The sequence below is a fragment of the Somniosus microcephalus genome, chromosome 13, assembly GCF_052327205.1.
Source record: "Somniosus microcephalus isolate GS21.2 chromosome 13, FLI_Smic_1.0, whole genome shotgun sequence".
NCBI classification, from domain to species: Eukaryota; Metazoa; Chordata; class Chondrichthyes; order Squaliformes; family Somniosidae; genus Somniosus; species Somniosus microcephalus.
In genome coordinates this window covers 102,285,901-102,299,998 of record NC_140999.1, presented here as the reverse complement: position 1 = coordinate 102,299,998, position 14,098 = coordinate 102,285,901, and the positions used below count along the sequence as shown (strand labels likewise).

Genomic DNA, 14,098 nt, shown 5'->3' with positions numbered 1-14,098 from the left:
TCGTCTTCTCTCCGACCCGATTCGACCTTGGTTGAAACTATCCTACTCTGCGCACCTCGGTTTCTGTAAAGGCCCCTTGTTGACAGTTTTACTGTGCAGTAGGTTGAAGAATGATTAATAACGGTAAGGGCCACAACAGGCTGTTGTAAAAATACTGTGCAGATGTAAGATGAAATTTAAAACACCAAGCAGGAGTGAGACGGTCCCTGAGCTGGATCCATATTGATTTAAGAGCAGTTCTTTAATTTTTAATGTAATGTTAGCAACTCTAACCAAAAGCAATTGAGGGAAAAGTATCTTCAACTTCTACTGTTAGTGGTAAAACAATGAGTGGAAACTGAACAGAGGAAATCTACTGTTGGAAATAAACTCTCAATACTAATTGAAAAAAACCTTGAATTTTTGAGTGGATTAACAAGTTAGCCTGTGAAAATATTGACCCAAAATGGCATAAAAACATTGGCGAATGATGGCAGCAGTGTTGATGTTTAACTACTCTGTAACTGAAATTAATTAGTAGGGATCAGCACACCTTTATCATTGCTGCTCTGTCCAAAGCTCGAAAGTTTGCAAATGTCTGCAGTACTGGCTACTTGCAAAGTACATGCCAAACGTGCTCACGCAGGCACATCTTGAATTTCAAAATTACAATCTGGGTTCTTTATTGTTTCTGAAGTTTTGCATCTCTTTGATTTGGCTCCCTACTGAGAAAACATCTCCTGTGTTTGTGTTGAAATTGTGATAAGCAGGAAAAGACCAGGCTTGAACCATAGCTCCTGACATTGCTGCTGCAGTGAATACCCTTCAATTGTTGAAACTGCCCAGTATGAACACCATGCCAGCTTCCAATGCAGGTGGGGTCCAGCTAGTGATAACACCAAAGTTACATACAGCCTGGAAAACTAGCAGAAACTGACCAACAGCTGATGCCTCAAGAATGGCCCTGTTTATGAATCTGTCGTGTGTAAACAGTTACGCAGGCTTTGTAACTTAAGTGGTTGCAACATTCCTTCATGAATTGGAGGGTGAAAAAACTAAGTACATGAAAGCCTGTGGGGGAAATCCAAATGTTGAAGGCCCAGAATTGGTGGTGTGTTTCTAGTGGGGTCTGGGACATGCTCCTCCCACATCATTTTGAATTTTAAGTACTTCTAAAATGTAAAAATTTTTTTTTTTTTTTTAATAAAGAGAGGAGACCTTATTGAGGTGTATAAAATTATGAGGGGCCTAGATAAAGTGGATAGAAAGGACCTATTTCCCTTAGCAGAGGGGTCAACAACCAGGGGGCATAGATTTAAAATAATTGGTAGGAGGTTTAGAGGGGATTTGAGGGGAAATTTCTTCACCCAGAGGGTGGTGGGGGTTTGGAAGTCACTGCCTGAAAGGGTGGGAGAGGCAGAAAACCTCATCACATTTAAAAAGTGCTTGGATATGCACTTGAAGTGCAGTAACCTACAAGGCTACAGACCAAGTGCTGGGAAGTGGGATTAGGCTGGATCGCTCTTTGTTGGACGCGCAGACACGATGGGCCGAAATGGCCTCCTTCCATGCTGTAAATATCTATGATTCCATGAACTGATATTTGGCTTTTCAACAGGCCAACCAGGTTACCACTTCTGAAAAGTGACTTAAGCAGTCACTCCTATATCCAAAATCATCCTCCCAAGTTTACAAAGGCACTCCAACCAAAGGCCCTGACCAGTATCAGAGATACTGGACCACAACAAACACTCTCTCCTTTCACTGAGATGCTGTTGCCTCTTCCACCCCTCCCAGTTCATATTCTCTCCCCCTCAAGTCAATCCGACACTCTTCTCCCCCTCCAACCCAGTTCAAGCAGGTACTCATCTTTCAGCCTCCCATTCAAGCTTAATCAAGCACATCCTTCTCCCCTCCCATTAATGTTGATAATCTCTCACTCTACTGCTCCCATTAATGCTGACATTTCCCTTCCTGCCCCGCTCCGCCCAAAGTGCTGCTCCCAGCTTTTTCCATTTCCCTTTGCCTTTCATTACCCCATTCTTTCATTACTGTGCATTGTCCTTCCCCTCCCCTCCCCTCCCCCTTTCCACTCGGCTTCATTGCCATCCATTTCCCACTGAAGGCCATTCATTCCCCCATTGCAATCCATTACACCATTCCTTCCCTTTTCCGTCCTTTCATTGGCATTCATTGCCACTTTTATTGGTCCCTTTCTTTACCATCTATTTGACCTCTATTGTCATCCATTTCCAACCCTTCCCCCACTCCCACCTGAGTCGAGCTACTAATGGATCAGCCGCCCCCAATACTCAAAGCCACTTGCTGTCGCTGTATACTTAGGTGGGAGCTCATGGTCATTGCCGCCTACAGTATAGAGTGGCTGGGATCACTATCATTAATGCTGTTGAGAGAGGGGCCCCTGATCTAGTCCATTTACAGTGGACAATGGGAATGGAAGGGCCACTGGGAGGAGTGTAGACTTAGAGTCACTGTTGGGATCATGTTGAGGGAATTGGGGACTGGTAAAGAGAGATGCAGCAGTACTGAACGGTAAGGGTGTGATTTATGCTGTTTGTTGTCAATAAATACTGACCAACCCCGGAAACACCGAAGATTAACATTCAGCAACTTGCCAAATTTGCTTATTCTGTGTGTTCACTTAATATAACTACAATAAACCAGTCTTCTGATTTACTTTCAGCTTTGTCTTGAAAATTAGTCCAGTGTTAGGAAGATTGGAGAAGTACACATGCAGGCACATGTGATATAACGAGGCAGTTTTGTTGTTAAGACCCTACATCACACCATTGTATGAGTAGACATTGGGCGGTGGCTGTTGTAAACAAAACATTTTTTTTAAAGCATGGACACGAACCTGCTCATGCCGGGCACCTCAGCCTGCCCTAGAATATCGAGGATCAAGATACCAAGGTGCTAAAACTGGAATAACAACCGAAAATGCTGGAAAAACTCAGCAGGCCAGGCAACATCTGTGAAGAGAGAAATAGAGTCAACGTTTCCGGTCGAAACCCTTCGTCAGGACTGAGAGAAAACACAGGAAATGAAACAGATTAAAAGGCCAGTTTGGGGGCTGGGAAATGGGGATGAAAGAACAAAAGAGAAGTGAAGAGACATTAAGAGGTTTTCAAGACGAGACGAGATGGTGATAGGACTAGTAAAGAGACAAAAGACGGCTCTAGATGTTTATTAAATGGATGCGGTGTGAAATGCGCTGGCAGAATAAGAGACAGCTGCCATGTGGTAAACTGGAGTTTGGAGTCTTTCGACAGGCTGGCATTTTACCTGGCTCAGGCCCTGGTATAGATTCATAGAAACTTACAGAAGGAGTCCATTCAACCCGTCATGCCTGTGCTGGCTCTTTGAAAGAGCAGTCATGCTTAGTCCCACATCCTGCTTTTGGTCCATAACCCAATAAGTTGCTCATCTTCAAGTACCTGTCCAACTCTGTTTTAAAATTATTTATGGAATCAGCTTCCACCAACTTTTCAGGTAGTGTTCTGGATCCCAACAACTCTGACCTTTTTTCAATGATTTTGAAATTGCAAAGAGTAATGAACCTAAAACTGACCCTTGGAGAACACTACTGCAAACTACCTCCCAGTTTGAAAAACATCCATCCACCACCACCCTATGCTTCCTGCCACTGAGCCAATTCCGTGTCTATACCACCACTTTCCCCTTCATTCCCATGGGATTCCATCTTCTTAATAAGCCTCCTTTGTGGCACTTTGTCGAATGCCTTCCGAATAGTATGCAATGCGGAACTGGTTTAAGGAGGATCCCAGTGGGAAGATTGTGGTTCTGGTAAAGGGAGCCTGCCTTTGGAAGGAGCACCTCTTCAACCTGGAGAAGGATCTGAAAGCAACCAGTGATGGGTTCAGTGTGTGCTGCAGGGAACTGGCATCTGAGAATAAGTCTGGAATAAAGCTAGGATCACTAAAGGTGACCATGAAGCTATCGGATTGTTGTAAAAGCCCAACTGATTCACTATTGTCCTTTAGGGAAGGAAACCTGCCATCCTTACCCAGTCTGGCCTATATGTGACTCCAAGCCCTCTGAAATGGCCGAGCAAGCCACTCCGTTGTATTAAAACTGCTACAAAAAGTTACAATAAGAATAAAACCTGCCGGACCACCCAGCATTGACCAAGGCATCGGATTCAGAGACAACAAAGGCACACCCAGCCCAGTCAACCCTGCAGAGTCCTCCTCACTAACATCTGGGGACTTGTGCCAAAATTAGGCGAGCTGTCCCACAGACTAGTCAAGCAACAGCCTGACATAGTCATACTCACAGAATCATACCTATTAGCCAATGTCCCAGACTCCTCCATCACCATCGCTGGGTATTTCCTGACCCACCAGCAAGACAGACCCATCAGAGGTGGTATTACAGTGGTATACAGTCGGGAGGGACTGGCCCTGGGAGTCTTCAACATTGACCGGACCCCATGAAGCCTCATGGTGTCAGGTCAAACATGGGCAAGGATACCTTCTGCTGATTACCACCTACCGCTCTCCCTCAGCTGATGAATCAGTACTCCTCCATGTTGAACACAACTTGAAAGAAGCACTGAGGGTATCAAGGAAACAGAATGTACTCTGGGCAGCAGACTTAAATGTCCATCACTAAAAGTAGCACCACTACTCCGAGCTGGCCAAGTCCTGAAGGACATAGCTGCCAGTCTGGGCCTGCGACAGGTGGTGAGAGAACCAACACGAGAGAAAACCTTACTTGACCTTGTCCTCACCGATCTACTTCTCGCAGATGCATCTGTCCATGACGGTATTGGTAGGAGTGAACACCGCACCGTCCTTGTGGAAGCGAAGTCCCATCTTCACACGAAGGACATCCTCCATGGTGTGTGGCACGACCACCATGCTAAATGAGAGAGATTCAGAACAGATCTATCAGATCAAAATTGGGCATCCATAAGGCGCTGTGGGCCATCAGTAGCAGCAGAATTGTATTCCACCACAATCTGTAACCTCATGGCCTGGCATATCCCTCACTCTCTACCATTACCAGCAAGAAGGCGACCAACCCTGGAGTGTAGAAGAGCATGCCAACAGCAGCACCAGGCATACCTGAAAATGAAGTGCCAACCTGGTGAAGCTACAGCACACAACATGCATGCTAAACAGCAGAAGCAGCATGCTATAGAGAGCGCCAAGCGATCCCACAATCAATGGATCAGATCAAAGCTCTGCAGTCCTGACACATCCAGTAGTGAATGGTGTTGGATAATTAAACAACTAACGTGAGGAGGAGGCTCCATGACCATCCCTATCCTCAATAATGGCAGAGCCCAGCACGTGAGTGCAAAAGTCAAAGCTGAAGCATTTGCAACTATCTTCAGCCAAAAAGTGTTGAGTAGATGATCCATCTCGGCCTCCTCTTGAGGTCCCCACCATCACAGAAGCCAGTCTTCAACCAATTCAATTCACTGCACATGACATCAGGTAATGGCTGCGCTCACTGGATACAGCAAAGGCTATGGGCCCAGACAACATCTCCGCTGAAGACTTGTGCTCCAGAACTAGCTGTGCCTCTAGCCAAGCTGTTCCAGTCCAGCTACAACACTGGCATCTAACCGACAATGTGGAAAATTGCCCAGGTATGTCCTATCCACAAAAAGCAGGACAAATCCAACTCCATGGACTGCAGCGTTTCAAGAAGGCCGCTCACCACCACCTTTTCAAGGACGATTAGGGATGGGCAATAAATGCAGGCCTTGCCAGCGACACCCACATCCCGAGAATGATGTTAAAAAAAAAAGAACGGTATCACTACTGGGGGAATGGCATGGGGTAAAAGATGAAGATATCTCTTCTTTCAGGGAGATTCCCGGTCGTTTCATGTCCGGTCTCACTCGGCAACTTTAAGCCCAGGAACTGTTTAAGAGGCGGCCAGACTGCGATGGGGGTGAGCAGAAGGTGTCTGTAGGCGAGTGAGTTAAACTGTCCGGGTCCGTTCGCCCATCTTACTGTTCATATTAATTTTTAAACTGTGGCTGTCATTCAAACAAAAGGGCTCGCAGCAGTGGCAGGAATTCTGGAGGCCACGGGGAATTAGGACTTTTAATGACGGGTAATCATGAGGTGTGAACAGCTGCTGGACGCCCAAAATAGTTGATGTGGTTTAAGCGGAGCCAATATAATATCCGCTTTTGACTGGCAAATGGTGAGTGCCATTTACCCGATATAGGCGGCTGTTCAGAATAAGTGGGGATGGTGTAAGTGATGGGGATATATATATTCCTTTGCCTATGCACTTATCCCATTACCAATTTTAAGCTTTAAAATATATAATAAGATGATGTATGAGGTGCTCCAGTAGGAAGTAGATATCTGGTATTCAGCAAAACTGGGTAGGGAGAGTTGGATTTAGAGGCACTGGGAACGATCCTGGCTGCGTAGTGGTATGGATGCTCCTGGATTTTGGTAGCTCTAGGGTGATGGTCCTGCGCTTTGCTGGCACTGGAGGATTGGGCCTGTGCTTTAGCAGAACTGGGGTAGCAGCACTGTGATGGGGATTCTGGAGGAGCATTGGGGAGGCATCTTTGGTCTGACATCACTTTGGAGGTTTAGCCAGAACTTGGGTGAAATGTAGGTTTTGGCTCAATGGTGGATTCTTGGTGTTTGTCAGCAGAGGGGAAGGGCTTATGCCTGTAGCACTGGATGGGGGTAGGGACATCTTGGGTCTGGTAACACTAATTATAACAAAATTCAGATAAGAGCTTTTGTTTGCTTTCAAAATTCAAATTTCAAAAAATACAAATGATTGAGGAGTGAGAGAACGTGTCTCTCCCTCAGCTCTGAGATTCGAGAGTACTTACACATCAAAAGCTGCAGCAGCTGTGTAATCTGTACTGCCTGCCACGTTTTTAGCTCTCACACGCAGACAGAATCTCTCTGAAATTTGACCACTAGCTTTTCTTTGAAAACAACCAAAAACATTTTATTAGAGATTGAGAGAGAAGTATTCTATTATTTGACTAGCTTAAATGCAACTTGTGCATCTTGGGAAGTTGTGCACTGCAGTTTAGATGTCAGGATCTGCCTTCAGTTCAGAGTCACCATTCTGGGCAAAAATATCCATTCTAAGCCAAGGATATTGAAAGAGACTGAGGCCTTGTTCTCAAAACTTTAATGAAGATACTAAATGCAAAAGAAAATTCAGTGGTTAAGTTTAATCACATTCTTGTCTTGTGATATATGTTGGAAAGTTCAGTCAGTAAGGAAAAAAGGCAAGAATTGTTTTTCAAAAAGCATTTTGAGTGATTTGGTTGGTTCATCAATGAAGTTCAATGGTGAAATCTTTAAGATATTCCCTTTTATAAATGCTTACGTAGGAAGTTGGCAAAGTGTAACAAGTTGTAGCATTTGTGGATGGAAAGTACATGGATACAAAGATCTTTAATATAGATTTAAGAACAGTTTCAGGTTTAGAACCTAATTTGCTCAACCAGCCCTTCAGTTTACAATTCACATATACTTATTTAAGAAAGAATCAGCTGGAGTTCCTGCTCTTGATCGCTATCCAATGACTCCTGCTGGAAAGTGCAGTTGTACTGATGTTGGGCGAGGGCAAGATTGGGCTTGGTTGTTATTGTCTCTCCAACAGCATGCTGTCGAGGCTCACATATGAAGAATGGTCATTTGGGGTAGTCCTAGAGGGCAGCCCAGGAGGAACCAGACACTCCAAGGTTATTACCTTCAGGGGGAAAAAGGGAGAGAACTGGTGAGGAAAATAAAACTTAACTTTTTTGTTAGTGATAATTTGGACATTTTCAATAAAACTGTTGCAATAAAGTGTGTTAAGTTTAGTATTGGTGGCGTGGTATTCTATTTGTGTTAACTTTTCTCATTTAAAAAAAAAGGTTATCTACTAAAGTACCAGTATATACCATTCTAGTTGAAACGAAGTAAATTGGTAATCTTTATTCATACCTTCCATTATTTAATTATTTTCAGTGATAAGTGGTTAAAGACTTGCTTTTACAGTTTGATCTCATCAGTGCTGCAGCTACTTTCTGCCTCTTTACTGAGCACGATAGTATTACATGAGATGTTAAATAGGATAACTCCCAAGAGTGAGATTTGCTTCTGTCCGGGCACCCAGAAAGTTCAGACTTACATAAGAACATAAGAAATAGGAGCAGGAGCAGGCCAATCGGCCCCTCGAGCCTGCTCCACCATTCAATAAGATCATGGCTGATCTGATCCTAACCTCAAATCTACTATCACTCTCCATCCCACCCGAACCCATGTGATCTCCCGGGAGAGGTGAAAAACCAGATTAAAAAACCCAATGGCCAATTTGGGAGAAAAAATCTGGGAAATTCCTCTCCGACCCATCTAGGCGATCGAAACTCTTCCAGGAGATCACTCTGTCCCTATATTTTCTACAGTACTTACCTTCTGTAAAGGCGATCTCCACCCCAGCCAGGAACAGGAATAAAACCATCTCCTGAAATCTAACACAGAATTAGAACACAAGAAGTAGGAACAGAACCAGGCTACACGGCCCCTGGGCCCGCTCCACTACCCACAGGGCCATGACCATTCCGAACCTAGACTCATGTCCAATTTCCTGCCCGCTCCCCGTAACCCTTAATTCCCTTTACTTCTAGGAAACTATCTATTTCTGTTTTAAATTTATTTAATGATGTAGCTTCCACAGCTTTCTGGGGCAGCAAATTCCACAAACCTACCACCCTCTGAGTGAAGAAGTTTCTCCTCATCTCAGTTTTGAAAGAGCAGCCCCTTATTTTAAGATTATGCCCCCTAGTTCTAGTTTCACCCATCATTGGGAACATCCTCACCGCATCCACCCGATCAAGCCCCTTCACAATCTTATATGTTTCAATAAGATCGCCTCTCATTCTTCTGAACTCCAGTGAGTAGAGTCCCAATCTACTCAACCTCTCCTCATATGACCACCCCCTCATCCCTGGGATTAATCGAGTGAACCTTCTTTGTACTGACTCGAGAGCAAGTATGTCTTTTCTTAAGTATGGGCACCAAAACTGTATGCAGTATTCCAGGTGCGGTCTCACCAATACCTTGTATAACTGCAGCAATACCTCCCTGTTTTTATATTCTGTCCCCCTAGCAATAAAAGCCAACATTCCATTGGCCTTCTTGATCACTTGCTGCACCTGCATACTAACTTTTTGAGTTTCGTGCACCAGGACCCCCAGATCCCTTTGTACTACAGTACTTTCCAGTTTCTTGCCATTAAGATAATAACTTGCTCTATGATTTTTCCTGCCAAAGTGCATAACCTCACACTTTCCAGTGTTGTATTCCATCTGCCAAATCTCTGCCCACTTACCTAGCCTGTCTATGTCCCCTTGCAGGTTTTTTATGTACTCCTCACTCACTACTTTCCCTCCCATCTTTGTATCATCTGCAAACTTTGATATGTTACACTCGGTCCCCTCCTCCAAATCGTTAATATAGATTGTAAAGAGTTGGGGACCCAGCACTGACCCCTGCGGAACACCACTAGTTATTGATTGCCAGTCTGAGAATGAACCATTTATCCCAACTCTCTGCTTTCTGTTAGAGAGCCAATTCTCCACCCACGCCAGAATATTACCCCCAATCCTGTGATTTTTTATCTTGAGCAATAATCTTTTGTGTGGCACCTTGTCAAATGCCTTTTGGAAGTCTAAATACACTACGTCCACTGGTTCTCCTTTATCCACCCTGTATGTTACTTCCTCAAAGAACTCCAGCAAATTTGTCAAACATGACTTCCCCTTCATAAAACCATGCTGAGTTTGTCCTATTAAATTATGTTTATCCAAATGTCCCGTTACTGTCTCCTTAATAATGGACTCTTAACATTTTACCAACCACAGATGTTAGGCTAACAGGTCTATAGTTTCCAGCCTTCCGTCTACTGCCCTTTTTAAATAAGGGTGTTACATTAGCAGTTTTCCAATCTGCCGGGATCTTTGCTGAGTCCAGGGAGGTTTGGAAAATTATTACCAATGCATCCACAATCCCTACCGCCACTTCCCTCAAGACCCTAGGATGTAAGCCATCAGGTCCAGGAGATTTATCCAGCTTAAGTCCCATTATTTTACCAAGTACCACTTCCTTAGTGATTTTAATCGTATTTAGCTCCTCTCCCCCTAGAGCCCCCTGTTTGTCCAGCTTTGGGATATTCTTAGTGTCCTCTACCGTAAAGACTGATACAAAATATTTGTTCAGCGTTATTGCCATCTCCATGTTTCCCACCATTAATTTCCCAGTCTCATCCTCTACGGGACCAACATTTACTTTAGCCACCTTTTCTTTTTATATAACTATAGAAACTTTTGCTATCCGTTTTTATATTTTTTGCTAATTTACTTTCATAATCTATCTTCCCTTTCTTCATCAATCTTTTAGTTATTTTTTGCTCTCTTTTAAAGACTTCCCAATCTTCTATCTTCCCACTAGATTTGGCTACCTTATATGCCCTTGTTTTTAGTCGGATACTATCCTTAATTACTTTACTTAGCCACGGATGGCTATCTTTTCTTTTACACCCTTTTTTCCTCAGTGGAATATATATTTTTTGGAAGTTGTAAAATAACTCTTAAATGTACACCACTGATCATGTACCGTCTTACCCTTTAATCTATTTTCCTAGTCCACTCTAATCAATTCCGCTCTCATACCTTCATAGTCTCCTTTATTCAAGCTCAGCACGCTTGTTTGAGATCCAACCTTCTCACCCTCTACTTGAATATGGAATTCAACCATGTTATGGTCACTCATTCCAAGGGGATCCTTTACTAGGACATTTTTAATTAATCCTCTCTCATTACACAGGACCAAATCTAAGGTTGCTTGCCCCCTGGTCGGTTCAGTTACATACTGCTCAAGAAATCCATCCCTAATACACTCAATGAACTCATCCTCAAGGCTGCTCTGCCCAGTTTGATTTGTCCAGTTAATATGATAGTTAAAATCCCCCATAATTCTAGCTGTTCCCTTATTACAAGCCTCAACTATTTCCTGATTAATACTCCGTCCAACAGAGTTGCAACTGTTCGGAGGCCTATAGACTACGCCCACTATTGTTTTTTTCCCCTTATTATTCCTTATCTCTACCCAAACTGTTTCACTATCCTGCTCCTTTGACCCAATATCATTTCTCTGTATTATAGTGATTCCTTCCTTTACTAACATAGCCACCCCACCTCCCCTCCCTTCCTGCCTGTCCTTCCTGATTGTTAAATAACCTGGTATGTTTAATTCCCAGTCATGGTCACCCTGCAGCCATGTTTCTGTAATGGCCACAAGATCATACCCATATGTAGTTATTTGTGCCGTTAACTCATTCATTTTGTTACGAATGCTACGTGCATTCAGATAAAGAACTTTCAAATATGTTTTGTGACACTTAGTTCCTGGTTTTTCCCCTTTTACTACTTTACCTTTTACTCCATACCTTCTGCCCCTTCCTGACACATTCTGTTTTTTAATTTCCCCACTGCTACCTAAGTCTATGACCTTCTCCGTTGTCATTTCTGTTATTTGCTCTCTAGAAACCTACCCCCCCACTAATTAGTTTAAAGCCCTCTCTACAGCCCTAGTTATATGATTCGCCAGGACTCTAGTCCCAGCACTGGCCAAGTGGAGTCCGTCCCAACGGAACAGCTCCCTCCTGTCCCAGTACTGTGCCAGTGTCCCAAGAAGCAAAACCCATTTCTCCCACACCAGTCTTTGAGCCACGCATTTAACTCTTTAGTTTTATTTATCCTTGCCAAATTCGCTCGTGGCTCAGGTAATAACCCAGAGATTATTACCCTTGAGGTTCTGTTTTTTAAGTTGACCCCTAGCTGCTCATACTCCTTTAACAGAACCTTCTTCCTTGTCCTATCTATGTCGTTTGTACCAACATGGACCACGACAACTGGATCCTCCCCCTCCCACTCCAAGTTTCTTTCCAGCCCAGAAGAGATGTCCTTAACCCTGGCACCGGGCAGGCAACACAGCCTTCGGGACTCCCACTCTTGACTGCAGAGAACCCTATCTATCCCCCTAATGATACTATCCCCTACCACTACAACATTTCTTTTTACTCCCTCCACTTGAATGGTCCCCTGCACCACGGTGCTGTGGCCAGGTTGCTCATCCTCCCTGCAGTCCCCGCTCCTGCCCTCACAGGGAGTAAGAACCTCAATCCTGCTTGACAAGAGCAAGGGCTGCGGCTCCTTCAACACTACATCCTGGATCCCTGTACCTTCCTCACTCGTAGTCACACCGTCCTGTCCCTGACCACGGACTACATCTGCAGTAATTAATTTCATAGGTGTGACCACCTCCTGAAACATAAAGAGTCCAGGAACTTCTCCCCCTCCCTGATGTGTCGCAGTGTCTGAAGCTCGGTCTCAAGCTCTTTAACATGGAGCTTGAGTTCCTCTAGCAGCAAACACATCGCAAATGTAATCACCATGAGCCTCAATGGGGTCCACCAGCTCCCACATTTCGCAACAGTGACACATCACCTGTTCACCCATATCTGTGTAATTAATTAAATTTCTTATTATTAGTTATGAAGACCCTCTGCCCCGATATAGATGATAATATTACACCATTATTTAATAGGACTTGCCAACTTAAAGGTATAGAAGAGAAGGAAGAGAACCTACCAACCAGTTGATCACCAACCTCCCTCATGGAAGCTGTCTGGGAGACCTATCCGGTTGAGTTGTCTCACTGTTCCACGTCCGCAGTGTTGGATTAGCCTGAGAGATGGAAGCAAAACAGAGCAACAAGCAACCCCTCACTTCCCACTTGCCCGAACTCTGCCACTTACCAAACTCTACTTACACTCAATGCGACCGCACTAAGCCCGCCCCTTTTTATACCTGGATTCTACTTCTGGTTTGAACTCCCCAACAGCTTAATTTACTCTTTAAAAAAAAAAAAAAAAATTTTTTTTAACTTACTTCAAATAATTCACTTTTTTACTCACTAAAATTCAGTAAATGCACTTAAAAGACTTTTTCTGCCACTTAGCAAAGTCTGCTTAAACTCAATGCGATTGCACTTTGAACCATGGAATAAACCATTTTCTACTCATTTGAGTAGTTTTACTTTCAGCGCTGGAAAAATACCATGCTTCTGAAGTGAAAACAATCAACTGTAAAGTATGAACAATTGAAGAATGTTTAACAACACTGTGTCCTTGAATCAAGGAGAATAATCTCCCAGTTAGAGGTTAAAAGCAGAAATAAACCTTTCAATGTACAGTAACCGATTAACATCAGCAAATCTCAAGTTGAGAAGTTAATACTTAACTTAAATAAAAGCAGAAAATGCTATAAAAATAACAAAATACACAGCAGGTCCTTCAGCATGTGTAGCCAGAAAAGGCAAGTTAATGTTTTGGGTATGGACCTTTCATCTCAGCTGGAAGATGAGTGAGCCCTTTAATGTAACTGAACCAAACAAAAAGGGGGAAGAAGAGATACTGGGTAGGATGCCCAAAGAGGCTTTTTCAAAACTGTAAAGAGTTGAAAACTGGCAGATGTGTTTGAAGATCTTAATGAGGCAATGAAAATGTATTAAAAGAGCAAAAGGGTATGAAAATAAGTTGGTGAGATAAATAGGGAATAAAAGGAAAAATCAATGCCTACAAAAATCTCAAATAAAACACACAATTTTGGAGTATGGAACAAATCCTAAAAAAGAAAATGCCTCCCAACATCCTGAGCTGTAATTCTACTGTAATTATCACAGTTTTTGGATTTTTATGCTAGATATTCTCTCTGGTCAGTGTTCACTCCCATAAGCGAACTATGTGTCCTCTACTACCTGGAGTACACCTTTTTTCTGCTTAATATCTTGTTAATTGATAGCATGACCCAGGGACTGTAACAGACAATCTTCACTCCATATACTAGCATGTGTTGCCATGTGATTTCACCTCAGTTTACAGAGACTGGACTGAAAGAACATATTACCTGTCGGATGAATAGCTTCAGACAACAGCTGGTGTATTTAAATAATAAATACAAGAATGAGCAGTAAAGAAAGAACAAAGACTTACATTTATATAGCGCCTTTCACGACCATCGGACATC

At 43.3% G+C, this 14,098-nt stretch overlaps 1 long non-coding RNA gene across 1 annotated transcript; it reads right to left on the bottom strand.

The window, feature by feature from the left end:
- Positions 1 to 7,135: 7,135 nt before the first annotated feature.
- LOC147108502 (uncharacterized) lies at positions 7,136 to 13,108 on the bottom strand. Its single transcript, XR_015080603.1, has 2 exons — positions 12,662 to 13,108; positions 7,136 to 7,719 (listed from the first exon to the last, which is right to left on the bottom strand). It is a non-coding gene; the product is annotated as an uncharacterized LOC147108502 (long non-coding RNA).
- Between the last annotated feature and the right edge of the window lie 990 nt (positions 13,109 to 14,098).